This window comes from Macaca nemestrina, chromosome 8, assembly GCF_043159975.1.
Source record: "Macaca nemestrina isolate mMacNem1 chromosome 8, mMacNem.hap1, whole genome shotgun sequence".
Lineage (NCBI taxonomy): Eukaryota > Metazoa > Chordata > Mammalia > Primates > Cercopithecidae > Macaca > Macaca nemestrina.
This window is the reverse complement of record NC_092132.1, coordinates 144,310,956-144,338,914: the sequence shown is the minus strand read 5'-3', so window position 1 is coordinate 144,338,914 and position 27,959 is coordinate 144,310,956. Positions and strand designations below refer to the sequence as shown.

General features: G+C 40.3%; 1 long non-coding RNA gene across 2 annotated transcripts; it reads right to left on the bottom strand.

Moving 5' to 3' along the window:
• Positions 1–15,284: 15,284 nt before the first annotated feature.
• Positions 15,285–27,613, bottom strand: LOC105491163 (uncharacterized). Of its 2 annotated transcripts, none has more exons than XR_011606412.1 (3): positions 24,535–27,613; positions 24,138–24,422; positions 15,285–23,129 (listed from the first exon to the last, which is right to left on the bottom strand). It is a non-coding gene; the product is annotated as an uncharacterized lncRNA (long non-coding RNA). The 2 variants fall into 2 exon arrangements; XR_011606413.1 differs by having other exon boundaries at positions 24,138–24,414.
• Between the last annotated feature and the right edge of the window lie 346 nt (positions 27,614–27,959).

The following is a 27,959-nucleotide window of genomic DNA, read 5'->3' as shown; positions in this document are numbered from 1 at the left end:
CAAAATCGCAATAATAATAGTGTTGTATTATATCAACCAAAGCTAAGCTTCTTAAAACCTGATTAGACACATGCTAAATCATGACATGACAGATACAGAATGAATCCATAGTGTTGATTCAAACCAGGACTTAGGAAAATGGTTCAGAATATAAAATTATGGAAAACATTACAGTACATCAAAGCAAAGCAAGTTTAATTAGGCTTAGTTTGATAATTGCCGAAAACAAAGAACTTGCCTCACAGCAGGCTGATGTAAAATCCAGCAGTAAGTCCAGTTGATTCAAATTAAAACCGCCCTATCTACCATCCCACATGAATCCTTTTATCTGAAGGCTACAGAGAACAAAGAATTACAATTCAGCTCAGAATTACAGAGGGTTGGTCGTTTTTTCATCAGGGTTTGCTTTGGCTAAAACCTGACTCTGTGTGTTTCATTTCTTTATTTTTAAAATATGACATATAAAGACTTCAAGGTAAAAGCCAAGCAACTAACTAATACTAGCAAAAGCCAGCAGATCGGTGTATTTCTTCAGAATATTTACCTCCAAAGGATCCATTTCCACTTTTCCCCACACGGGAGTCATAGGGGAACAAAATCCATAGTCTTGCAGCCAGATTCTCCTCAGAAGGTACTGATTTTCTAGATTGCAAATGTAGAAACTGACCTCTCTGAAGAATGATACAATCTCCCCCAAATTTAAATAGATTAGGAACATCACAAGATTAATTGGAGCAAAGTGTTATTGCTGTGCTAATTTTTCAGAGTAGAAAACTGTAAGTGGAAATCAAGAAGGCAGGAAAAAAGAGATGAAGAGAGAATGATATCAGATCTTACTCCCACCACCACCCCAACCCCAGGCCCCTCTCCCCTACCCACCACTGCCCGCCAGCCCCACCCCGCCCTGTCCAGACCCTCATCATATATCACCAACACTGCCGCCAAGGTCCCCTCACTTCTTCCTGACTTTGGGCTCCTCCAGCCACCTACTTTCTTTTCTTTCCTTTTCTTCTTTTTTTTTTTTTTTTTTGAGACAGAGTCTTGCTCTGTCACCCAGGTTGTAGTGCAGTGGCACAATCTCAGCTCACTGCAACCTCTGCCTCCCAAGTTCAAGCAATTCTCCTGTCTCAGCCTCCTGAGTAGCTGGGACTACAGGCACCCACCACCATGCCCAACTGATTTTTGTATTTTTGGTAGAGATGGTGTTTCACCATATTGGTCAGGCTGATCTTGAACTCCTGACCTCAGGCAGCCACCTACCTTCAACACTCTTGCCTGAACTTTAGTGCTGAAAAATAAATATGATCATGTCATCTGCTCACTTATAAAATGTCACTGAAATTTTTAAAATTCAATACTAATATGAAAAACATTCAACCTCACTAATAATAAAAATGCTAATTAAAATAGCAATTAAATATCATTTTTGCTTATCAAATGGTCACAAATGTCAAACAAAAAATGATTAGTGCTGACAAGGGAGTTATGGAAGAGGCACGTTTATAAATACCTCTAGTGAAAGCATCAATTAGAATAGGCTTTTTGAAAATCAATTTGACCATGTAATATTATGAGCTTTCGAAAGACTGTTATACGCTTTGACCCTACTTCTAAGAATTTATCCTAAAAAGTAATCAAAGATATGAACAAAGATTTATGTAGAAGAATAATCATGGCCAGTTAAAATTGCCACCATTAGATTCTGCTAAGGATGGCAATTTTAACCTGCCATGATTCATTAAGAAAATGTGGCCATAAGGCCACCCCAGGACAGACGAGCCATCCTAGGGCAGAACTCCGAGGACAAGAAATTCAACAGCTAGCACTGGCTGTGCATACGTTCATTCACTGGTCTCCAGGGCAAGAGAAAAGATGAAGCCGAGGGTTAAGATCAGGGTACAGGAGGAGATGAGAAGGAGCAAGTTGTCCTGATTTGTTGCTGATACTGCATTCAAAAATATATTGACTTTTAAATTATACATACCCATAATAAAGAATTGAAGTAATATAGAAAATACAAAATAAAAATTTAGAATTTAGCCTGAAGACCACCACATAAAGTTTGTTGTTGTTGTTGTTTGTTTGTTTGTCTGTTTATTTGAGACAGGGTCTGGCTCTCTCACCTAGGTTAGAGTGCGGTGGCACAATCTCAGCTCACCACAGCCTCCACCTCCTGGGCTCAAGCAATCCTTTCACCTCAGCCTTCCAGGCTCCCAGATAACTGGGACTCCAGGCATGTGCCACTATGTCTGGATAATTTTTGTATTTTTTTGTAGAGATGGGGGTTTGCCATTTTGCCCAGGCTGGTCTCAAACTCTTGGGCTTAAGGAATCCTCCCTCCTTGACCTCCCAAAGTGTTGGGATTACAGGCGTGAGCCACCATGCTCAGTGAAATAAGTTATTATTCATATTAAAGTGCACTTCATTCCAGGCAGTTCTCCATGCATATATAGACCAGCTGGAGACATACCTTTATAAAAATAGGATTATAATATGACTTCTATTTTTACTGAAAAGTATTGCATTTAATTTTACTTTAACAGAAGGAATAGCAAATAAAGTGAAACTAAAGAAATTGCTGAAGTCTAGATAAAAATTTTTTTTTACCACCAGAGGTAATATTTAATAAAATATCCCTGCAAGGTTAAAGTAAAAAAAGATTGGAGTCATTTAGTTTAAGATAGTACATGCTTTAATTTTAGACAGTATCAATACTATCTGTAATGAAAGATAAGGAACTAGCACTCTTATATTTCCTTTTACCTTCTCTTTTTTTATTATTATTATACTTTATGTTCTAGGGTACATGTGCACAATGTGCAGGTTTGTTACATATGTATACATCTGCCATGTTGGTGTGCTGCACCCATTAACTTGTCGTTTACATTAGGTATATCTCCTAATGCTATCCCTCCCCTCTCCCCCCACCCCACAACAGGCCCCCGTGTGTGATGTTCCCCTTCCTGTGTCCAAGTGTTCTCATTGTTCAGTTCCCACCTATAAGTGAGAACATGTTGTGTTTGGTTTTCTGTTCTTGCGATAGTTGGCTGAGAATGATGATTTCCAGCTGCATCCATGTCCCTACAAAAGACATGAACTCATCCTTTTTTACGACTGCATAGTATTCCTTGGTATATATGTGCCACATTTTCTTAATCCAGTCTGTCATTGATGGACATTTGGGTTGATTCCAAGTCTTTGCTATTGTGAATGGTGCTGCAGTAAACATACGTGTGCATGTGTCTTTATAGCAGCATGCTTTATAGTCCTTGGGGTATATACCCAGTAATGGGATGGCTGGGTCAAATGGTATTTCTAGTTCTAGATCCTTGAGGAATCGCCACACCGTCTTCCACAATGGTTGAACTAGTTTACAGTCCCACCAACAGTATAAAAGTGCTCCTATTTCTCCACATCCTCTCTAGCACCTGTTGTTTCCTGACTTTTTAATGATCGCCATTCTAACTGGTGTGAGATGGTATCACATTGTGGTTTTGATTTGCATTTCTCTGATGGCTAGTGATGATGAGCATTTTTTCATGTGTCTGTTGGCTGCATAAATGTCTTCTTTTGAGAAGTGTCTGTTCATATGCTTTGCCCACTTTTTGATGGGGTTGTTTTTTTCTTGTAAATTTGTTTGAGTTCTTTGTAGGTTCTGGATATTAGCCCTTTGTCAGATGAGTAGATTGCAAAAATTTTCTCCCATTCTGTAGGTTGCCTGTTCACTCTGATGGTAGTTTCTTTTGCTGTGCAGAAGCTCTTTAGTTTAATTAGATCCCATTTGTCAATTTTGGCTTTTGTTGCCATTGCTTTTGGTGTTTTAGACATGAAGTCCTTGCCCATGCCTATGTCCTGAATGGTATTGCCTAGGTTTTCTCCTAGGGTTTTATGGTTTTAGGTCTAACATTTAAGTCTCTAATCCATCTTGAATTAATTTTTGTATAAGGTGTAAGGAAGGGATCCAGTTTCAGCTTTCTACTTATGACTAGCCAGTTTTCCCAGCACCATTTATTAAATAGGGAATCCTTTCCCCATTTCTAGTTTTTGTCAAGTTTGTCAAAGATCAGATGGTTGTAGATGTGTGGTATTATTTCTGAGGGCTCTGTTCTGTTCCATTGGTCTATATCTCTGTTTTGGTACCAGTACGATGCTGTTTTGCCTTGTAGTATAGTTTGAAGTCAGGTAGTGTGATGCCTCCAGCTTTGTTCTTTTGGCTTAGGATTGTCTTGGCAGGCTCTTTTTGGGTTCCATATGAACTTTAAAGTAGTTCTTTCCAATTCTGAAGAAATTGGAAGAAAGTCATTGGTAGCTTAATGGGGATGGCATTGAATCTATAAATTACCTTGGGTAATATGGCCATTTTCACAATATTGATGCTTCCTATCCATGAGCATGGAATGTTCTTCCATTTGTTTGTGTCCTCTTTTATTTCATTGGGCAGTGGTTTGTAGTTCTCCTTGAAGAGGCCGTTCACATCCCTTGTAAGTTGGATTCCTAGGTATTTTATTCTCTTTGAAGCAATGTGAATGGGAATTCACTCATGATTTGGTTCTCTGTTTGTCTGTTATTGATGTATAAGAATGCTTGTGATTTTTGCACATTAATTTTGTATCCTGAGACTTTGCTGAAGTGCTTATCAGCTTAAGGAGATTTTGGGCTGAGACGATGGGGTTTTCTAAATATACAGTCATGTCATCTGCAAACAGGGACAATTTGACTTCCTCTTTTCCTAATTGAATACCCTTTATTTCTTTCTCCTGCCTGATTGCCCTGGCCAGAACTTCCAACAGTATGTTGAATAGGAGTGGTGAGAGAGGGCATCCCTGTCTTGTGCCAGTTTTCAAAGGGAACGCTTCCAGTTTTTGCCCATTTAGTATGATATTGGCTGTGGGTTTGTCATAAATAGCTCTTATTATTTTGAGATACGTTCCATCAATACTGAATTTGTTGAGAGTTTTTAGCAAGAAGAGCTGTTGAATTTTGTCAAAGGCCTTTTCTTCATCTATTGAGATAATCATGTGGTTTTTGTCTTTGGTTCTATTTATATGCTGGATTACGTTTGTTGATTTGCGTATATTGAACCATCCTTGCATCCCAGGGATGAAGCCCACTTGTTCATGGTGGATAAGCTTTTTTATGTGCTGCTGGATTCGGTTTGCCAGTATTTTATTGAGGATTTTTGCATCGATGTTCATCAGGGATATTGGTCTAAAATTCTCTTTCTTTGTTGTGTTTCTTCCAGGCTTTGGTATCAGGATTATGTTGGCCTCATAAAATGAGGTAGGGAGGATTCCCTCTTTTTCTATTGATTGGAATAGTTTCAGAAAGAATGGTATCACTTCTCCTTGTACCTCTGATAGAATTCGGCTGTGAATCCATCTGGTCCTGAACTTTTTTTGGTTGGTAGGCTATTAATTATTGCCTCAATTTCAGAACCAGTTATTGGTCTGTTCAGGGATTCAACTTCTTCCTGGTTTAGTCTTGGGAGAGTGTATGTGTCCAGGAATTCATCCATTTCTTCTAGGTTTTCTAGTGTATTTGCATAGAGGTGTTTATAGTATTCTCTGATGGTAGTTTGTATTTCTATGGGGTCGGTGGTGATATCCCCTTTATCATTTTTTATTGTGTCTATTTGATTCTTCTCTCTTTTCTTCTTTATTAGTCTTGCTAGTGATCTATCAATTTTGTTGATCTCTTCAAAAAACCAGCTCCTGGATTCATTGATTTTTTGAAGGGTTTTTTTGTGTCTCTCCTGCAGTTCTGCTCTGATCTTAGTTATTTCTTGCCTTCTGCTAGCTTTTGAATGTGTTTGCTCTTGCTTCTCTAGTTGTTTTAATTGTGATGTTAGGGTGTCAATTTTAGATCTTTCCTGCTTTTTCCTGTGGGCATTTACTGCTATAAATTTCCCTCTACACACTGATTTAAATATGTTCCAGAGATTCTGGTATGTTGTATCTTTGTTCTCATTGGTTTCAAAGAACATCTTTATTTCTGCCTTCATTTCGTTATGTACCTAGTAGTCATTCAGGAGCAGGTTGTTTGGTTTCCATGTAGTTGAGTGGTTTTGAGCGAGTTTCTTAATCCTGAGTTCTAGTTCGATTGCACTGTGGTCTGAGAGACAGTTTGTTATAATTTCTGTTCTTTTACATTTGCTGAGGAGTGCTTTACTTCCAACTATGTGGTCAATTTTGGAATAAGAGAGATGTGGTGCTGAGAAGAATGTATATTCTGTTGATTTGGAGTGGAGAGTTCTGTAGATGTCTATTAGGTCCACTTGGTGCAGAGCTGAGTTCAAGTCCTGGATATCCTTTTTAACTTTTTGTCTCGTTGATCTGTCTAATGTTGACAGTGGGGTGTTAAAGTCTCCCATTATTATTGTATGGGAGTCTAAGTCTCTTTGTAAGTCTCTAAGGACTTGCTTTATGAATCTGGGTGCTCCTATATTGGGTACATATATATTTAGGATAGTTAGCTCTTCTTGTTGAATTGATCCCTTTACCATTATGTAATGGCCTTCTTTGTTTCTTTTGATCTTTGTTGGTTTAAAGTCTGTTTTATCAGAGACTAGGATTGTAACCCCTGCCTTTTTTTTGTTTTCCATTTGCTTGGTAGATCTTCCTCCATCCCTTTATTTTGAGCCTATGTGTGTCTCTGCATGTGAGCTGGGTCTCCTGAATACAGCAAACTGATGGGTCTTGGCTCTTTATCCAATTTGCCAGTCTGTGTCTTTTAATTGGAGCATTTAGCCCATTTACATTTAAGTTTAATATTGTTATGTGTGAACTTCATCCTGTCATTATGATGTTAGCTGCTTATTTTGCTCATTAGTTAATGCAGTTTCTTCCTAGCATTGATGGTCTTTACATTTTGGCATGTTTTTGCAGTGGCTGGTACCAGTTGTTCCTTTCCATGTTTATTGCTTCCTTCAGGAGCTCTTGTAGAGTAGGCCTGGTGGTGACAAAATCTCTCAGCATTTGCTTGTCTGTAAAGGATTTTATTTCTCCTTCACTGATTAAACGTAGTTGGGCTGGATATGAAATTCTGGGTTGAAAATTCTTTTCTTTAAGAATGTTGAATATTGGCACCCACTCTCTTGTGGCTTGTAGGGTTTCTGCCAAGAGCTCCACTGTTAGTCTGATGTGCTTTCCTTTGTGGGTAACCCGACCTTTCTCTCTGGCTGCCCTTAACATTTTTTCCTTCATTTCAACTTTGGTGAATCTGACAATTATGTGTCTTGGAGTTGCTCTTCTCGAGGAGTATCTTTGTGTTGTTCTCTGTATTTCCTGAATTTCAATGTTGGCCTGCCTTGCTATGTTGGGGAAGTTCTCCTGGAGTGTTTTCCAACTTGGTTCCATTCTCCCTGTCATTTTCAGGTACACCAATCAGACGTAGACACTTTCAGGTACACCAATCAGACGTACACCACATCTCTCTTATTCCAATAGTCCCATACTTTTCAGATAGTCCCATATTTCTTGGAGGCTTTGTTCATTTCTTTTTACTCTGTTTTCTCTAAACTTCTCTTCCCGCTTCATTTCATTCATTTGATCGTCAATCACTGATACCCCTTCTTCCAGTTGATCAAGTTGGTTACTGAAGCTTGTGCCTTTGTCACGTAGTTTTTGTGTCATGGTTTTCATCTCTGTCAGGTCGTTTAAGGACTTCTCTACATTGGCTGTTCTAGTTAGCCATTTGTCAAATCTTTTTTCAAGGTTTTTAGTTTCTTTGTGCTGGGTTCATCATTCCTCCTTTAGTTCCGAGAAGCTTGATCGTCTGAAGCCTTTCTCTCTCAACTCGTCAAAGCCATTCTCTGTCCAGCTTTGTTCCATTGCTGGCAAGGAGCTGTGTTCCTTTGGAGGGGGAGAGGCTCTCTGATTTTTAGAATTTTCAGCTTTTCTGCACTGCTTTTTCCCATCTTTGTGGTTTTATCTACCTTTGGTCTTTGATGATGGTAATGTGCAGATGAGGTTTTGGTGTAGATGTCCTTTCTGTTTGTTAGTTTTCCTTCTAACAGTCAGGACCCTCAGCTGCATGTCTGTTGGAGTTTGCTGGAGGTCCACTCCAGACCCTGTTTGCCTGGGTATCAGCAGTGGAGGCTGCAGAAGAGTGAATATTGCTGAACAGCAAATGTTGCTGCCTGATCGTTCCTCTGGAAACTTCATCTCAGAGGGGTACTTGGCCGTGTGAGGTGTGAGGTGTCAGTCTGCACCTAGTGGGTGTGTTTCGCAGTTAGGCTACTTGGGGGTCAGGGACCCACTTGAGCAAGCAGTCTGTCCGTTCTCAGATCTCAAACTCCATGCTGGGAGAACCACTACTCTCTTCAAAGCTGTCAGACAGGGACATTTAAATCTGCAGATGTTTCTCTGCCTTTTGTTTGACTACACCCTGTCCCCAGAGGTGGAGTCTACAGAGGCAGGCAGGCCTACTTGAGCTGTGGTGGGTTCCACCCAGTTTGAGCTTCCCGGCCTCTTTGTTTACCTACTCAAGTCTCAGCAATGGTGGGTGCCCCTCCCCCAGCCTCGCTACCACCTTGCAGTTAGATCTCAGACTGCTGTACTAGCAATGAGGGAGGCTCCGTGGGCATGGGACCCTCTGAGCCAGGCATAGGATACGATCTCCTGGTGTGCCATTTGGTAAGACCCCTGGTAAACCACAGTATTAGGGTGGGAGTGACCTGATATTCCAGGTGTTATGTATCATGGTTTCCCTTGGCTAGGAAAGGGAATTCCCTCCCCCTTTTTACTTCCCAGGTGAGGCAATGCCTCGCCCTGCTTCGGCTCTCAGTGGGCTGCACCCACTGTCCTGCACCCACTGTCTGACACACCCCAGTGAGATGAACCCAGTACCTCAGTAGAAAATCACTCATCTTCTGTGTCACTCACGCTGGGAGCTGGAGGCTGGAGCTGTTCCTATTCAGCCATCTTGGAACCCCTCAACCTTCTCATTTTTGTAAGCTCTATTATTCTTCTTTTAATTGGAAGTATATATAATAATACTGACGTTCGGCTCTGTTATCATAACTCTTACAGTCATTTGGTCTTAGTTCTGTGTTTAAATTTATTTATTGATAGATCACTCCAAATGTACTGGGCAGAATGTTCACAATTGTTCATGTGTTTATTTCCAATCTGTTTTTATACACACATTTACAAAACTGGAATCATATCATATTTGAAATTTGGCAACTATTGATACCTTCAAAGTGCTGATTAAACAACTGTCAGATTAAATTAAAGACACATTAAAACAACTGTCAGATTAATTAAAGACAGATTAAAACAACTGTCGACTTAGAACTATATACCCAGCAAAACTATCTTTCAAGAATGAGCGTACAATAAAGACACTTTCAAATAAACAAAAATGAGATACTTTATAGCAGCAGTCCTCTATTAAAGAGATTTCTAAAATATAAATTTTAGGAATAAGGAAAATGACACTAGTGGGGAAGTCTGAGATGAAAGAAAAAAAGGAAAACAAAGAAATTGATATACACAGAGGTGAACCTAAACTAACAATTTCTATTAAAAATGAGTGAACACTTCCCAACTTACCTATGAGGTCTGGTATGACCTTGATATCTATGTCAGATAAGGGCAATATTAAAAAGAAAATTAAATTCCTATCAATGTCCTAATGCCATTTTTGCAGAAATAGAAAAATCTATTCTAAAAGTCACATGGAATCTCAAATGACCCCGAATAAGCAAAATAATTTTGAAAAAGAGCAAAGTTGGGCCGGGCACGGTGGCTCACGCCTGTAATCCCAGCACTTTGGGAGGCCAAGGCAGGCAGATCACAAGGTCAGGAGATCGAGACCACCCTGGCTAACACGGTGAAACCCTGTCTCTACTAAAATACAAAAAAATTAGCTGGGCGTGGTGGCTGGCGCCTGTAGTCCCAACTACTCGGGAGGCTGAGGCAGGAGAATGAGGTGAACCCAGGAGGCGGAGCTTGCAGTGAGCCGAGATTGCGCCTCTGCACTCCAGCCTGGGTGACAGAGAGAGACTCTGTCTCAAAAAAAAAAAAAAAAAAAAAAAAAAAAAAAAAAAAAAAAGAGCAGAGTTGGAGACCTCACTCTTCCTGTTTCCAAAATAGAGCTACCATAATCAAAATAATATGTTATTGGCATAAAGACAGGCATATAGAACAATGGAACAGAATCAAAAGACCTGAAATAAACCCTCATGTGTGTGGTTAAACAATTTTTGACAAGGGTGCCAAGACCACTCAGTGAGAAAAGAATAGTTTCTTCAACAAATGGCATTGGGAACCCTGGATATCCACATGCAATAGAATGAAGTTGGGCCCTTACCTTACACCATGTACAAAAATTAACTCAAAATAGATTAAAAGAAAGATCTAAAACTATAAAACTCCCAGAAAAAACATGGGAGAATAAAGAAAATAAAACATAAGGGAAAAGCTTCATGACATTGGATCTAGCAATGATTTCTTGAATATGACACCAAAAGCACAGGCAATAAAAGCAAAAATAGACTAATGGGACTACCCTAAACTTAAAAACTTCTACACATCAAGGGAAACAATCAACAGAATATCTCTCTATATACAGCATGGGAGAAGAAATTTTCAAATCATATATCTGATAAGGCATTAATACCCAGAATATATAAAGAACTCCTACAACTGAACAACAAATAATCCTATTTAAACATGGGCAAAGGATTTGAATAGATAATTCTCCAAATGGCCAATGAATAAATGAAAAGACGTTCAACATCACTAATCATTAGAGAAATGCAAATTAAAACCATAATGAGATATCATCTCACATTCATTAGGATGGTCACTATTAAAAAAAACAGAAAATAATGAGTGTTGATAAGGATGTGGAGAAATTGGAACACTCATGCACTGTTGGTGAGAACGTAAAATGGTGTAGCCACTATGAAAAACAATATGGAGGCTCCTCAAAAAATAAAACATAGAATTACCACATGATCCAGCAATCCCACTACTGCATGCAAAGCCGAAATAACTGAAAGTAGGATCTCAAGGAAGAATTTGCACACCTGTGTTCATTGCAGCATTAGTCACAATAGCCAAAACATGGAAGCAACCCAAACATCCATTGGCAGATGAATGAACAAAGAAAATATGGTCTATCCATACAGTAGAATATTATTCTGTCTTTAAAAAGAAAGAAATCCTGACACATGCTAGAACATGGATGAACCCTAGGACATTATGAAACAAGCATAATATGAAGTGTCTAAAGTAGTCGAATTCATAGAAACAGAAAATAGAATGGTTGTTTTCCAGGAACTAAGAGGAGGACAAAAAGGGAGTTGTTGTTCAATGGATAGAAAGTTTCAGTTTTGCAAGATGAAAACAGTTCTGGAGATCATTGCAAAATATATGAATATAGTTCATACTACTGAACTGTACACTTAAAAATGCTAAAATTTTATGGGTTTTTTTGTTGTTTTGTTTTTTTGAGATGGAGTCTCACTCTGTCATCCAAGCTAGAGTGCAGTGGCGCAATCTCGGCTCACTGCAAGCTCGGCCTCATGGGTTCACGCCATTCTCCTGCCTCAGCCTCCCGAGTAACTGGGACTACAGGTGCCCGCCACCATGCCCAGCTAATTTTTTTGTATTTTTAGTAGAGATGGGGTTTCACCTTGTTAGCCAGGATGGTCTCAATCTCCTGACCTCATGATCCACCTGCCTCAGCCTTCCAAAGTCCTGGGATTATAGGCATGAGCAACCACGCCCGGCCTATGTGTTGTTTTACAATGAAAATTTTTTAAAAATAATTATAGGCCAAGCTCTTTCGTGAGTACAGCTGCAGACATCCCAAACAAAATATTACTAAGCTAAATACAGTTTATAAAAAAGATCACATGCCATGAGCAACTTTGGCTTCTCCCAGGAATATAAAGACACTTAACTTAGGAAATCTAAAAACATAATCCCTACATTGCAAAATTAAAGAGGAAAAATCACATAATCACCTCGTAGATGCAAAAACAGAGTTTGATAAAATGTAACCTGCATCAGTCTCCTTATTACCTCTCTAACTCCATCTCCTGCTACTCTTTCCCTGATTTCTTCAGTTCCAGGCACGCTAGTCTTGTTGCTACTTCTTAAGTCATGAACATTCTCACCTCCATCTTTGCACCTGCTATCCCTCTGTCTGGAATGCTTTCCTGACGCATATGTGCCTAACCTGCTTCCCTGGCTACTTCAAGCATTTGCTCTAATAGTGCCTTCTCAAGACCTTCCCTTGCCACCCTATTTGAAACTGCATCTCCCAGCCCCAGCACTTCCACCTCCTTCCCTTGCTTCAGTTTTTTCCATAGCATTTATCACCTGCTAGTATACTATATTTATTTATTGTATTTTCCTCCACCACACTGCAAGCTCTATGAGGGCAGGACTTTTTGTCTGTTTTGTTTGGAGAGGAATCCCTGGTGCTTAGACAAGTACTCAATAAATATTTATTGCATGAATGCATAAAAGATAAAGTCTTTTGGAAAAACGGAAACAGAACAGACTTGATTTTCTGGATAAAGGATATCATTACCAAAATCCTTCAACAAACATCATGGCTAATGATGAAATGTTAAATACTTTCTCTTGAAAATTATGAATGAGTTAAAAAAGCCCAATATCCCTGCTTCTATTAAAGGTTTTACTAGGGAGTTCTAGCCACTATAGGCAAATGAAGGAGAAAATGGGATTAGGGGAAACAAATTTATCTTTATTCAGAGATATGATTATTCATATATAAAACCCTTTAAAGTTAGAGATAATTCAAATAAATTGTTAGAATTAATAAGAGGGTGGAATAAAAGATGAATGTAAAAATCAATCATATTTTTATATATCAACAACAGAAAGATGATTTAAGAAAAAATACCATTCACAATGACAAAAATGTATCTGTGAAATCATCAAAAGATAGGCAACAACTTTATAGAGAAAAATTTAATGAAAATTGTTCAACTAAATGTAGGACATGCCATGTTTATGATTAGAAAGACTCACTATTGTACATTGACATATATATTTAATGCAATTCCAATAAAAATCCCAACAGTGCTTTTTGATATATTTGATAATCCAATTCTAAAATTTGTATGGAAGAGCAGAATCCCAAAAATAACCGAGACGCTCTTGAAGATGCTTAAGATGCTGAGCTAGCCCAAACAATATTGTCACCAAGCACAAAGCTAGAGTAATGAAAATAGTGTGGTACTGGCATTGGTGTAAACAATTTAAAAATGAAATAGAAAAAAAATATTAGGAGCAAAGCTTAACATAGGGTATGTAGATTCTTGAAATACAATAGCTGTAGCATGGTGGATCAACTGGGTATCTAAAAAAATATAATTGAATCTCAGTCTCACCTACTCTATACGACATTCAATTCCTGATTATTTTATTTTTATTTTTTAACTTTTTTTTTTGGAGACAAGAGTCTCACTCTGTTGTCCAGGGTAGAGTGCAGTGGTGCAATCTCGGCTCACTGCAAACTCCACCTCCCAAGTTCAAATGATTCTCCTGCCTTAGCCTCTTGAGTAGCTGGGATTACAGGCACCCACCTCATACCTGGTTAATTTTTGTATTTTTAGTAGAGATGGGGTTTCACCATGTTGCCCAGGCTGGTCTCAGGCATGGTGGCAGGCGCCTGTAATGCCAGCTACTCAGCAGCCTGAAGCACAAGAATTGACTGAACCCAGGAGGTAGAGGTTGCAGTGAGCCAAGATCGTACCACTGCACTCCAGCCTGGGTGACAGAGCAAGGCTCTGTCTCAATAAATAAAATTCTACTAGTAATAAAATTTGTTTGTTTGTTTTACTTATTTTTATTTTTTACTGTTGTTAATTTCATTGGGTATTGTAGAAGGATGATTCTATGATCCAGTTTCACTTGGCCTTCTTTACTTAGATGTCTCCTGTAGCCCCAGTATTAACATTCTGATGTTGGGTCACACATCTCTAGAACGTGCCAATACTGATTAGTGTTTTTAACCTTATTATTCTAATAGAAACTCTATTAGAGACAAATACAGGCACATTTCTCTATCACATATTGTCAGGTTGAGACCAAAATAGAATGAATTGAGAAAAGAAATATATGTGTTTACTTAAGTCTATTCTTAACAACAATACGGAATGTTGGAACGTTGCCTTTGAAGCTCCCTTGAGGAGTACACACAATCCATTTTATAATAGTTCTTAAGGATCATTATTTAAAGTCCTCTGTTGATCTGACCCAACCCTAAGTGTCCTTGTTTTATAAGCACTGGAGTTACGAGATTTTGAATTAATAAATTAGTGTTCATTGGGTACCTACTAGGTGCTCAACTCTGCACCCAGTGCTATGGAAGAGGCTCTGTACTCAGTGCCGTGAAGGACTAACGAAAAGTATTTGACAGTCTCTGACCTTCCAGAATCTACCAGTTGGGGAGATAAGATGTATTTGCCCAAAACAGTGTAAAACAGTTCAAAACAGGAGATAAATGCTCCACTCTCGGCTCAGACTCTGTCTAAAGGTTTGATTAGACTGATTAAATCCATTGGGAAGGCCCTGAGAGGTCATTTTGTCCAACTTCCCACATTGAAGCACTCATCATAAATGTCTATTTGTTGAGCAGCCATTGCCGGTCATTAACTGATAACTGCAACTGACACTTTAAAAATGGGAAATTATTGGGCTCTTTGTGTGTGAAAGGTTTTTGAACTACCTATTAAGTCAACCAGTTTTCCCTCAGAAGCTTATAAAACTGTCATTTTGAGTCACACTAAGTCAGCCACAGGCTCGTTGATTGCTACCCTGGTACAGGGGGACAAAAGTTAACTTATGTTGAGCAAGAGGTTGGCTGCGCCAAGTCCCACTACCCTTCTAGTTTCCCTAAAACTTAACATGTACCTGTCTTCCATGAATCAAAGTCAATATTTTTCAACATAAATTTCAGCATATGTGGCAATCCAGTGTAAAAAAAAAGTATGGAACCAGCCCTGGGTTCAGAATCTAGCCCCGCATTTTCTAGCTCTGTGACCTTGTTCCTCAAGTTTCTTATAAGCAAAATTGAGCTAGGAAGACCTGGGGGTTGTCCTAGAGATTCACACAGTAGTGTAGGGAGACCACAGGGCACTGAGCAGTACTCAGTAACTATTAGTGCGCTTGCCTTCTTCTGTTTTTGTTTGTTTGTTTTTAAAGACAGAGTCTTGCTCTATCTCCCAGGCTGGAGTGCAGGGGTGCAATCATGATCATAATTCACTGCAGCCCTGAACTCCTGGGCTCAAGCGCTCCTCCTGCCTCAGCCTCCTGAGTAGCTAGGACTACAGGCACACACCACCATGCCCAGCTAATTGCTTGCCCCGGCTGGTCTTGAACTCCTGGATTCAAGCAATCCTCCCAACTTGACTTTCCAAAGCACTGGGATTCCAGACATGAGCCACTGCACCCAACTTCCTCCCTTCTTTATATGAGAAATTTTCTACATCTATAGCCATAATGGGGCCCACAAATTTTAGAATTCATTCATTCAGTATTCATTCTAGGATTTCATTCATTAAGTATTTCTAAAACCTTTGCTGAATCCATGATATTGTGGTGATATAGAAGGTAGAGAGAGAGAGAATGATGAAATTAATGAGGGCTTTATGAAGGATGTAAAAAAACGGAGCTGAATCTTAACAAATATTCAGGCTTTGGGTAGGCTGCAAAGAAAGGAGAGAACAAGGTTGAGCTAGGGCCTACATGAGCAAAGTTGAGGAGTGGGAATGAACGTGTCATTCCCTAGCGTATCAGTCCATTTTCATGCTGCTGATAAAGATATACCTGAGACTGGGTAATTTATAAAGAAAAAGATGTTTAATAGACCCACAGTTCTACATGGCTGGGGAGACCTCACAATCATGGCAAAGGGTGGAAATCACGTCTTACATGGCAGCAGGCAAGAGAGAATGAGAGCCGAGTGAAAGGGGAAACCCCTTATCAAACCATCAGATCTCATGAGACTTATTCATTACCACGAGAACAGTATGGGGGAAACCACCCCCAGGATTCAATGATCTCCCACTGCATCCCTCCCACAACATGTAGGAATTATGAGAGCTACAATTCAAGATGGGATTTGGGTGGGGACACAGCCAAACCATATCACATGGTTTAAGGATGTGGATAACCTGACTCTAGCAAGAAGCTGTATGGCAGATGCACCTGACAGCAACAACTGAAGCACACCCTAAGAATGACCCTATGGTCTAAGAAGAGTGTCTGTTCAGAGTTCCCAGTTAAGGAATCTGGGAGTGGCCAACCTGGAGATTCACTGTCTCTATGAAAGGCATCCGAACCCCCAGTCCATCCCTTGGAAGGCAGGCCATGCAGGGGATGGAGGCCTTTTTTTGGGGGGGTTAAATGTAGGTTGCTAGGTAAAACGTGCTGAGTGAAAATTGCTATATAAACTGTACGCCTTCTATAAGTGTTAGCAGTTCTTCTATCTAGACTGCCACACTGGACAGCCCCTGTGTAAGTCTTCAGTAAACCTCATGTCCCATGCTGGCTCCAGGTCTCTTCTTCGGCCTATTGGAGTCAATAGTGGTTGACCGAAGCAAGGCAAAGGAGTAATCATTTTTGAGAACGTGCTGTGTGCCAAGCACCTTTGTGGGCTCATTTGGGCAAATTATCACACACAGTCCACCCAACAAGTCTATGAAGTGGATATATGTATCCATTCCACAATTATTTATTGAGTGGTTATAACTTTATTTTCAAGAAGTTAGAAGAAGTTAAACTTGCTAGAGGCCATGCAGTCAATAAGCAGTAGAACTAGAATCCACACTCAGAGCTGCCTGCACCAAGCTTATGGTTCCTCCATCTACAAGTTGCCGACTCCATACGAGGAATAGCGTATAACAATTAGAGCATATATTAGGGTTCTTCAGAAAGACAGAACCAACAGAACCAATAGGAGATACATATATCTAGAGAGAGAGAAACAGAGATGATAAGGTATTGATTGTCTCACATGATTATAGAGGCCGAGAAGTCCCATGATCTGCCATCTGCAGCTGGAGACCTAGCAAAGTCAGTGACACAGTTTGAAGGCCTCCTAAGAGCCAAAGACTTAATGCTGTAGACTCCAGTCCAAGTCTGAGGGCCTGAGAACTAGGAGTGCCAAAGGCAAGAAGAAATGAATGTTCCAGCTCATGCAGTCAGAGAATGAATTTAACCTTCCTTATCCTTTTTGTTCCAAGCCTTCAACAGACTGGATGATGTTCATGCACTGGGGAGGGCTAACTGCTTTCCTCAGTCTACCAATTTAAATGCTGACCTCTTTTGGAAACACCCCCACAGACACACCCAGAAAGAATTTTAACCAGATGTTTGGGCATCCCATGGCCCAGTAAAGTTGACACAGAAAATTAACCATCACAGGGTATATTACAGTGGACTAGAAACCCAGAGATGAGTCTATAATTTTTGCTGCTGACAGAAGCCATTGAACGTCCAGGTAAATAGTAGGTGGTTATTCCAGTGCCCTCTTAATTGAATTATAAGTGCACTAGCGGCCGGGCGCGGTGGCTCAAGCCTGTAATCCCAGCACTTTGGGAGGCCGAGACGGGCGGATCATGAGGTCAGGAGATCGAGACCATCCTGGCTAACACGGTGAAACCCCGTCTCTACTAAAAAATACAAAAAACTAGCCGGGCGAGGTGGCGGGCGCTTGTAGTCCCAGCTACTCGGGAGGCTGAGGCAGGAGAATGGCGTAAACCCGGGAGGCGGAGCTTGCAGTGAGCCGAGATCGCACCACTGCACTCCAGCCTGGGTGACAGAGCCAGACTCCGTCTCAAAAAAAAAAAAAAAAAAAAAAAAAATAAGTGCACTAGCTAGCCATGTACAGGTACCTCATGGATCGATGATTATAAAAATGGTAAGATACAGTTTCCATTCATCCAGATTAAAGGTGACATGGCAATGAAATGCCCAGTCCTAGACTGCTTCCTGTATTGGCAGAAAGAGAAATGTTTTATAAAGCACATTATTGGACTGATTAATAAAATCGAAATAAGGATGGCAAATTTGACTAAAAATATTCTATCAGTGTGAAATTTGCTGAACTTGATTACTATGTTATGGTAAAAGAATAACCCTATTCTTAGGAAATAAACACTGAAATATTAATGGATAAGGCCTGAATTGAATGCCACTCATTCTCAAATGGTTCAGAAAAATTTTATGAATTTATGTATTCATATATACAGAGAGAGAGAGAAACTATTCCTATACTTGCAACTTCTCTACAGATTTTCAGTTATTTCCAAATAAAAAATTTCTAAAAGAATGATATGATATTTATGGTCACTTTTATTTTTAAGATTTGGGAATTAGTGCCTTGATCAAACATTTAAGGTCTAAGGATAAATTACTTTTTGAAATAAAAATCTAGTATAATACATTTTTCTTCTTTAAAAAAAATCAAATGTGTCCAGGATGCAGAAAGAAAGAGGAATTTAATGAGCACCTATTGTGTTCTAGGCCCTTTACAAAATGTTCTCACTTAATCCTCAAAACAAGCCTTCAAAGTGGATTTAATCCCCATTTTTGAAATCACAAAACTAGGTTCAAAGAACTCAAAGTTTCTAAGGTAAGTGGTGGAAACTGCATTTGAATCCAGGTTTATTTAACATTCATAATGTCAAATTGAATGCTCATCACTAAATATTTATAAGGTATGAGAATATCACAATCATCTGATTATTCATATGTAAAATGAAAGTGCATTTGTATAAAACATATTACCTTTGATATTGAACAAATGCTGGACAATATCCACCTTTTTCCTGGATTATTCTAAAGTCATAGTCGGGATTATTCGCCACTGTTTTACAAGTGTCCCTTGTGAAGTTTTGATGAATGAGGTAAATCACCAACTAAAGAAGCTGAATCACAAAACCAAGGGAGTAGACGCTCCAGCAGAAACTCCCAGCAGGAACCTCACCTGCTAATTGGTGGCTCATCCATCCATTAGATCCCAACCATCACTCTGCATCACACACACGTGCACATGCACACATATGCACGTGCATGCATACACAACACCCTCCATGTGTACTGCATTTAGTCCCTTACTCCCTGTATTCATCAGGGCTTCAGAGAAACTGAACCAATAGAATATCTATAGGTCTATAGAAAGATTTATTATGAGGGCTTGATTCACACAATCACAGAAGCCAAAAAGTCTCATGATTTGCCATCTGCAAGCTGGAGGCCTAAGAAAGCCAGTGGTATCCTTCCAGTCCAAGCCCAAAGGCTGAGAACCAGGAAGCTGACAGTGTAAGTCCCAGTCTGAGTGTGAAAACCCCCAAACCAGGAGTGCTGATAGCCAGGCGCGGGAGGAGATGGACGTCCCAGGTCCAGAAGAGAAAGTGATTTCCTCCTTCCTCTGCCTTTTTGTTCTATTTGAACCCACAACAGACTGGATATTGCCCACCCATATCCAGTGGGTGGGTCTTCTTTACTCCATCTACTGAGTAAAACGATAATCTCTTCCAGAAGCACCCTCAACAGACATACCCAGAAACAATGTGTTACCAGCTATCTGGGCATCCCTTGGCCCAGTTGACTTGACACATAGAAATCAACCATCACACAGCCTACTCACACAAATCTATACACTCCTAACTGGAGACACTGTCCTTCCCACACCATCAGCACCTGTTATCGAGGGCCACAGGTGCTCAGGCCACAGTGACTCAGGACCACCACCCAGTGTCCCATCTCCACAGGTAATTTCAGCCAACAATGCACTTCACTGATTCAATTTCCTTTGTCGCTTTCTCCACTGTGATTCCAAACAGACTTAAATGATGTTAAACCAGGCTAAGAGTGTGTTTGGAGGGAAGATAGAATAGAATTGAATGTAAGAAGTGTCAATTATCACAGACTTGAGTTCATCTTTTCCCTGCCATGGTGGCATTTGAAATTTTTCTATTACTCATTTAGATTCCAATCTCTGAGCTTCCCTCTTCTTTCTTCCAGCTTCTAAGTCAAAGAGATTTTTCTCAGCAAATAACCCTTCAGTTACTACCAGGGACAGACTGGTATGTGGGCTAGAACAGATGTATAAGACAAGCTTTACAGGCATTTTAAAGGGTTCAGTGTCAAGATAAAATTTATCTAATGCAGCATTTCCTCTCAAGTGCAATTTATTATCCCTTCGATGTTGAACCCCTTATAAATATTAGATTTCCTTTTTTCATAAGCCCTATATGTTATTTTACCCTTGGTTCAGGACGGGCTTTGAAATTAGATTGACTCGTTTCATTTCTGCCTGTCAATTCCCTTTCTTTACTTCCTATTCTAATTTTTCTCCCTTTGCCTTGAAATTCAATGTATCTTCTAACACTTTGAAAAACAATGTCCATTAGAATTTGGCACTTTTGTGGAAGCTGTTTGTTCCAAAGTGCCTTTCAGCCCATCCACATTCATGAAGCGCCTCCTGGTGAACCCGCATCCTAGGAAAACTGATGGTGACTGCAGAATCACCCTGTGTGTGCCCCGCGTGTGACAGTATGTCTGATATCATGAGGCCTTTGCTGTGACTAAGCAAAGAAACCCAGTTGCTTCTAAAGTTATGAAGACCAATGATCGTAGAATATTAGAGCTCAAAGCTGTCATCTGTGTGAGCTGATTCTACGGTGGCAACACCATGGAAAGGAGTCGTGGTCACAGAGCGTGATCACAGAAAAGGATGATGAGGTCTTGACCCACAGAGGACGCCAGGTCCTATCACAGGAGCATGTCCAAACAGGTTGACACAGCCAGGGCCTCTTGTGGTAAGAATTAGAAACCCCAGCGCATTACCCACGGATGTCAGAGATCAGGGGGAGATGCATGAAGGCGCAGTGCGTGAGAAAAGTACGCCAGACGGTAGTTGAAGCAAATGCTGGAAATGTGCGCATGGCCTCCGCTGCTTCAGTTCTCTTTACAAGGCCTTGGAAGGGGCAGAATGCAGAGCCCTTCGGCCTGATTCCTGTGCTGAATGAGGCCCCCCCGGCACGCAGTTCCTCAGGAGGCATTCGGTGGCTTCCCCAACTGAAATTAATCACTAGCTCCCAATACTCCGGCAGCACTTTGTTGCCTTATTTACAGCCCTAGAAATAATGGATGTGGAAGTGCTTTGTAAACTGAAAAGCACTGTACAAATGTCAGATGCTGGGAGTTTGGCCGGGGAGCAATAGATAATGCATCTCTTCCATTCCTGAGTCAGGGAGCGGTTGAGAGTGAGGCACCGGAGCTAGCCAGACCGAGGGCGACAGTCAGGCTGATGACGGATAGCAGCTGGCTCAGATCACAGCCCCCCTGAACTCCCCCACACTTCGCCGAGAATTCAACGGATCCACCCAGCCAAGGCCAGTTGCACGCACACTGGAGACAGGCTAACGAAGGAGCCCAAGCCCCTGGGGGTCCTGGGCGGGGAAGCAGAGCGAAGCCAGAAAGACAGAGAGAGGGATATGGGAAGGACGAGCACAGAGGGCCTCCTGTGCTTCATGCTGTACACATGGTGGGCCTGGGCTGATGCTGAGGACAGAGATAAATGAGGCCTCAGGGAGCTTGTCATCTAGTAGACATTGTTAACAGTTTAAATGGGATAGCCATAGAAGCATGAGGAAGGCTGAAATTCATCCTGCCTGGATGAGCTGGGGAAGGTTTCACAGAGCAGCTGGTAATTGAATTGGCTTTTGCAGTATGAGTAAAAGCTCACCTGATGGAGAAGAGAAGGGAGAGGAAGCAGCAGGACGAACACAGGAAAGCTCACACCCTTGTTGGAATGAAATAGACACGAATAAATGAACACACGAAGGCATGTGAGAATACAAAAATATATACCATCCTATCTGAGTTTTCTATACACCAAGATTGAAGGTCAAATTCAGATTAATATCCATGCTTTTGGGGCCTGGCCTGGTGGCTCATGCCTGTAATTCTAGCTCTTTGGGAGGCTGAGGCAGGAGGATTGTTTGAGGCCAGGTGTTTGAGGCTGTAGTAAGCTATGATCGAGCCACTACACTCCAGCCTGGGTGACAGCCTGGGTGACTCCAGCCTGGGTGACTCCAGCCTGGGTGACAGTCTCAAAAAAAAAAAAAAAAAAAAAAGACATGCTTTTTATCTTGAGAAAAAGCCAAACCATTTTGTTTTCTAATCCTACTTACCATATTTCATGAGACTTTTGGAATCTGCTTTACTGCACAACTCAATCGGCAGTAGAGAATAAGAGGAGATACTGTTCCTACTCGTGTTTCTTGGAATATGAGACATTTACATAATAAACAGTAACATTTATTAAAATCTCTTTTCATCTCTTTTCTGTGCTATTCTCCCACAGTCCAAATCTGATCAGAACCTCCCTCCCTCCCTCCTTAACAGTCCCCTCCAAAACAAATAAAACCTTCTTCAGGTAGGGGAGGGTAACGCCTCCACCTTAATCACTGTGTCCTAACTTAGATAGTTGCAACACATCTGAGATATGTGATATAGATGAGCTATGTAGATGAGAATATGAATTCCCATTCAATATATAGAGAATTTTTGGTTATTCAAGAATAAAATCCACATCCAAACATATTTCCCCCAGCTCCTGGACATTGAAAAGCAAAACGTTTGGGCTGCTTTCCTCCAAGTTTTAAGTTTTTAGAATCCTCTTACATGCGTTTGTCAGAGTTATCTTTTTGAGCATCTTCCTTGGTCCTAGGGAATGGAATTGCGTCCATCTGTTATCTGAACTTAAGCTTTCCCAAAGCCTAAGGACGGTCATTGCCTATAAACTCCAAGACGTCATTTTCTCTAACTGTTCCCATCACACCCACTTCATCAGTCTCTTTCTCCAATTCTCGGGGAGCCCCAGGGCATGTGCCCTTCCCCACCTGGCCTTGCTCAGCCGCTCTTGGACTATCTGTTCAACCTCATGACTCAGCCGGGCTTCACACCAGCACCCTCAGCAAACAAACACCAATTGGAACTCTTGACCAGAATATTTATAAATGTCAGCTTGTCCTCACCCTCCACGCAGCTGTTGCTTCTGTTCCCAGGAGCCCATTATTCCACATGGTTATGACTCAGAGCACTGAATTGCTTAAGAAAAGAAAGTATCTGCAACAAAATGACAGGGAATTGATATATTTAACATAGTAAAATATAACACATGAAAAAACCATGAAGACCCTCCATTGATAAGTGGATAAATAATTCCCCAAAAATAACTATAAATGATTAACAAACTCTGATGAAATGTTCACACTTCCAAGTAATCAAAGCAATATAAATGGAAACAATGATAAGATAAAATTTGATAACAGAGATATTTAAAAGATAGTGAACAATGCCGTCAAGGCTTAGGAAGACAGATATTCTCACGCACTTCTGCTAAAGTGGAATGATCTTTGATGAAAGCAATTTCAGTGTATATACTTCCAATTTTAAGATTCTATCATAAGGATAAAATAAGAATAAAAATATATACACAAGGATACTCATCATTATTTGTATTAGCAAAAAAAAAAAAGTGATAGCCTTAACATCTATTTTTAGACAAATGGTTGAATAAATTATTATTGATTATGCTGATAAAGATTTTAATGCATAAGAAAATATACATGTATGCATGTGTCATATAATTATGGAAATACAGGTAGATAAGCAGAGAAAAATGAAAGGGAATACACTAACATGTTAACGATTTCAGTTTAAATGATGAAACTATGGGTGATCTTTTATCTTACTTGAAGTTCCTTATGTTATTCAAATTTCCTCTAATAAGAATGTGTTATGTCTATAGTAAGGTGGAGACATTTTTAAAAGGTATTTGAATTGGAAATCAAAAGTCCTGGTTTCTAGTGCAAGTTTTAAAAGAATTATCAAGCTTTGTATAATTCATGTCATCTCTCTGAGCCTAATTTTTCTATTCCAAAAGTGTGGTGGATTTGTAATGTGTCAACTTGAGAAGAGGGAACTGGTTCCTAAAATTCGTTTCCTTGTGAATTCCCAGCTAGGGCAGGTCTCGGAGATTGAGCGGGGTAGAGGTAAGGCTGCAGCCATGTGGTTCTCACCCTCAGCGGGTAGGTGCAGGGGATTAGGCAGCTCCCACATATTGTCACTCACCTGCTGGCTAAGTTGGATCCCGTGAGACACCAATCAGTCCTCAAGCTGCTTCCCTTTCTCTCACATCCCCATTCATCTTCTACAAGTCCTGAACCAAGCGTGTATTTACCTCTGTGATCAAGGGTGCCAGCTCCTCCTGCAGGACACCCACACCATCAAGGCCAAGGGCAACAAGAACTGACACAGGTTCAATCCATCCTTAAGGACTCCAACTCATGCCTCTGGTTTCGTCTCATCCTGACTCTCCCCTGCTTTACATATATCTTCCTTGTCCACCCTGCAGGACTCAAACCCCAGGATCAAGCACTAAGAAAACAGCCATAGAGAGAATTTTCCAGTCACCTCCCACAACTGGATAAGGTCAAATCCCTATAATAAATAATAAATAAATGCATACCTAGTGGCCATGCTTCTCCAGTAGAACCATGACTGATGTAAGAAAGACGTGGGATTTATTTATTCAAGTCCACATTTCCATCCAGCCCTGAATTAAGACATGGGGATTTATTTATTCAAGTGTAAGTTTCCTTCCAACCCTAAACTAGAGCATTTTAAAGTAAACTTAGAGTCTCTCTACATCCATAATCAATAGAAAATCCAGAGACTCATCCACTCTACACAAAATTAACAACTCTGCTGGTTGGACAGTTCAGGGCGAGGTGCCACGCACACATGGGTGTCATCCCTCCTCCCGAGATCCCATGAAAAAGATGACAAAAAGAATTTAAAAAGTATAAACCCACAAGAGCCAAGAGAATGGCAGGAGAGCTAACAGTAGGTGAAGAGTTTTAATGGACTGCTGGAAGACATAAAGCAGATGGAAGAATGATGGCAAATAAAGGGAAAATAAGGAAAGTCAGCCTGGAATATAAATGAAGGGGCTGCAGGACCTGAAAAAACTCTACTCTATACTCCGAGATAGCAGGTACCGTGGGGCACTGGTGTGAGAAGTGGTGCTGAGGAGTAATTGAAGGCCTGAAGATGGAGCGTATAGACCGCCCAACCCCTAACTCCTCCCTACCACACCGCACAAATCTGCCGCAACCAGGAACTTCTCCCAGCCAAAAATTGAGGATAGTTGATTTTCTCTTTTGTTTATTTTTTATTGTGATAAAATACACATAACATAAAATTTATATTCTTAACTATTTTTAAATGTGCAGTTCAGTTGTGCAGGTCAGTGTTTTGGGAGTTTCTTGGTTGTTTTTGAGAGAGGGTCTTGCTCTGTCTCCCAGTGCAGTGGCATAATCATAGCTCACTGTAGCCTCCACCTCCCAGCTAAAGCAATCCTCCCACCTCAGTCTCCGAAGTAGCTGGGACTCCAGGTGTGCATCGCCAGGACTGACTAATTTTTTTTTTTTCTGGAGATGGGATCTCGCTGTGTTGTCCAAGCTGGTCTCAAACTCCTGGCCTCAAGCAATTTCCCCTCCTCAGCCTCCCAAAGTGCTGGGATTGCATGAGTCACTGTGCCAGACCCCAGTTCAGTGTTTTAAAATATATTCATAATGTGTTTTGCAGGGTTTTTTTTTTTTTTTTTTTGAGATGGGATCTCTCTGTCACCCAGGCTGAAGTGCAGTGGTAGGATTACAGCTCACTACGGCCTCAAACTCCTGTACTCAAGTGATCCTCCCATCACAGCCTCCCAAGTAGCTAGGACTACAAATACATGCCACCACACCCAGATAATACATTCATAATGTTGTTGCAACCGTCACCACCACCCATTTCCTTAACTCTTTTAGTCTTATAAAACCAAAACTCTATATCCTTTAAACAATAACTTCCCATTCCCCCCTCCCTCCAGTTGCTTTCTGTCTCTGCGATTTTGACAACTCTAAGTGTCTCATCTAAGTGGAATCATATAGTATTTGTCTTTTTGTGACTGACTTCTTTCACTGAGCATCAGGTTCTTAAGGTTCATCCATGTTGTAGCCTATTGCAGAAGTTTCTTCCTTTTTAGGGCTGAATAATATTTTATTGTATGTATACATCACACTTTGCTTATTCATTCGTCCATCGATGGACAGTTGGGTTGCTCCTACATTTTAGCTGTTATGAATAATGCTGTTATTAACATGGGTATCCAAATATCTCTTCAAGATCCTGCTTTCAAATCTTTTGAGTATATACCCAGTGGTGGAATTGCAGGATCATATGGTAATTCTATGTTTAGCTTTTTGAGGAACCACCATGCTGGTTTTCATGGTGTCTGCACCATTTTATATCCTCACCAACAGTGCACAAGCATTCCAATTTCTCCACATCCTTGCTAACATTTGTTATTTTCTAGTAACCATCATAATGGATGGAGATGTTCTTAATTTTTTTAAAAATAAAGAAATTTAAGAATTTTTTTAAAAAGTTATTCTTAAAAGCCATCTTAGTGCTTGATCCTGGGATTTGAGTCCTGCAGGGTGAACAAGGAAGATATATGTAAAGGAGGGGAGAGTCAGGATGAGACAGAACCAGAGGCATGAGTGGCTATACAATTGCAGAAATTTAAAGAATGCAATGGAAGGATTGAAAGATAAATTTGAGAGTATCTCTTAGCATATAAGAAAAAAAGATTTTAAAAATATGAGAGAAACTTTAAGAGCAAGGGATCAATCCATGTAGTCTAACATCAGATTAACAAGGATTTTGGAAAGAGATGCAGAGAGGAATAAACTAGCAAGGAAATAATATGAAAGAATATACCAGAGTTGAAGAAAGACACAAGTTGTTAAACAGAGATTCCTCTAACTAAAGGCTCAAAGGATGAAAAAAGACTTAACAAAGATTCCTCTAAGTAAAGGCTCAAAGGATGAAAAAAGACTTCTACCTAGATATGGCATTATGAAATTTCAGAATACCAGGGATAAAGAGACAGTAAACATATGCAGAAAAGAGAGAAAAAAAACCGTGTTTCTTCCTAAAAGAGAACAGAAGTCAGCTTGGCATCAGACTTATCAGCATCAGTGAATTGGGGATGCAAAGGAACAAGCTCTAGAGGAAAATTATTTTCAACTTAGAATTCTATATCCAGGATGAAGGTAAAATGGACAGTTCAAAGTAGGCAAGGAGTCCAAAGTTTACCTCTCATAATCCCTTTCTTAGGGAGTTACCTGAAATTACAGCCCACATAAAATAAGAGTACAAAATAAGAAATAAGTCATGGATCCAGGAGACCAACCAAATCCAATTCCAGAGAGCAGTGAGTAGAGATCTAGATTAGAACAGAAAGATGGTTCTGGGAATTAACAGCAACAAGAAAAGTTTGATTTAAAGTTAGAAAAAGTTGAGGCTTTGATAAAGGCAAGTACTAGAGTATTAAAAAAATCTATTTGAACTAAATGTTAGGCACAATCTCCATTGAAAGCCAGAGTAGTGATAACATTAGACCTACAGAGAATAAACCCTAGTGTAGTAATGTGCACATCAGTAAACAACATTTACATGCTTATAGTAATATAAATAACACTTCCTTTTTTTTTTTTTTTTTTTTTTGAGCTGGAGTCTCACTCTGTTGCCCAGGCTGGAGTGCAGTGGCATGATCTTGGCTCACTGCAACCTCCATCACCTGGGTTCAAGCAATTCTCCTGCCTCAGCCTCCCAAGTAGCTGGGACTATAGGCACGCACCACCACACCCGGCTAATATTTGTATTTTTAGTAGAGATGGGGTTTTACCATATTGGTCAGGCTGTTCTTGAACTCCTGACCTCAGGTGATCCACCCGCTTCAGTCTCCCAAAGTGCTAGGATTACAGGCATGAGCCACTACACCTGGCCTAACAGTTGTTTATTGCTTATAAAATACACATATAGAGAAATCCTGGGTAAATC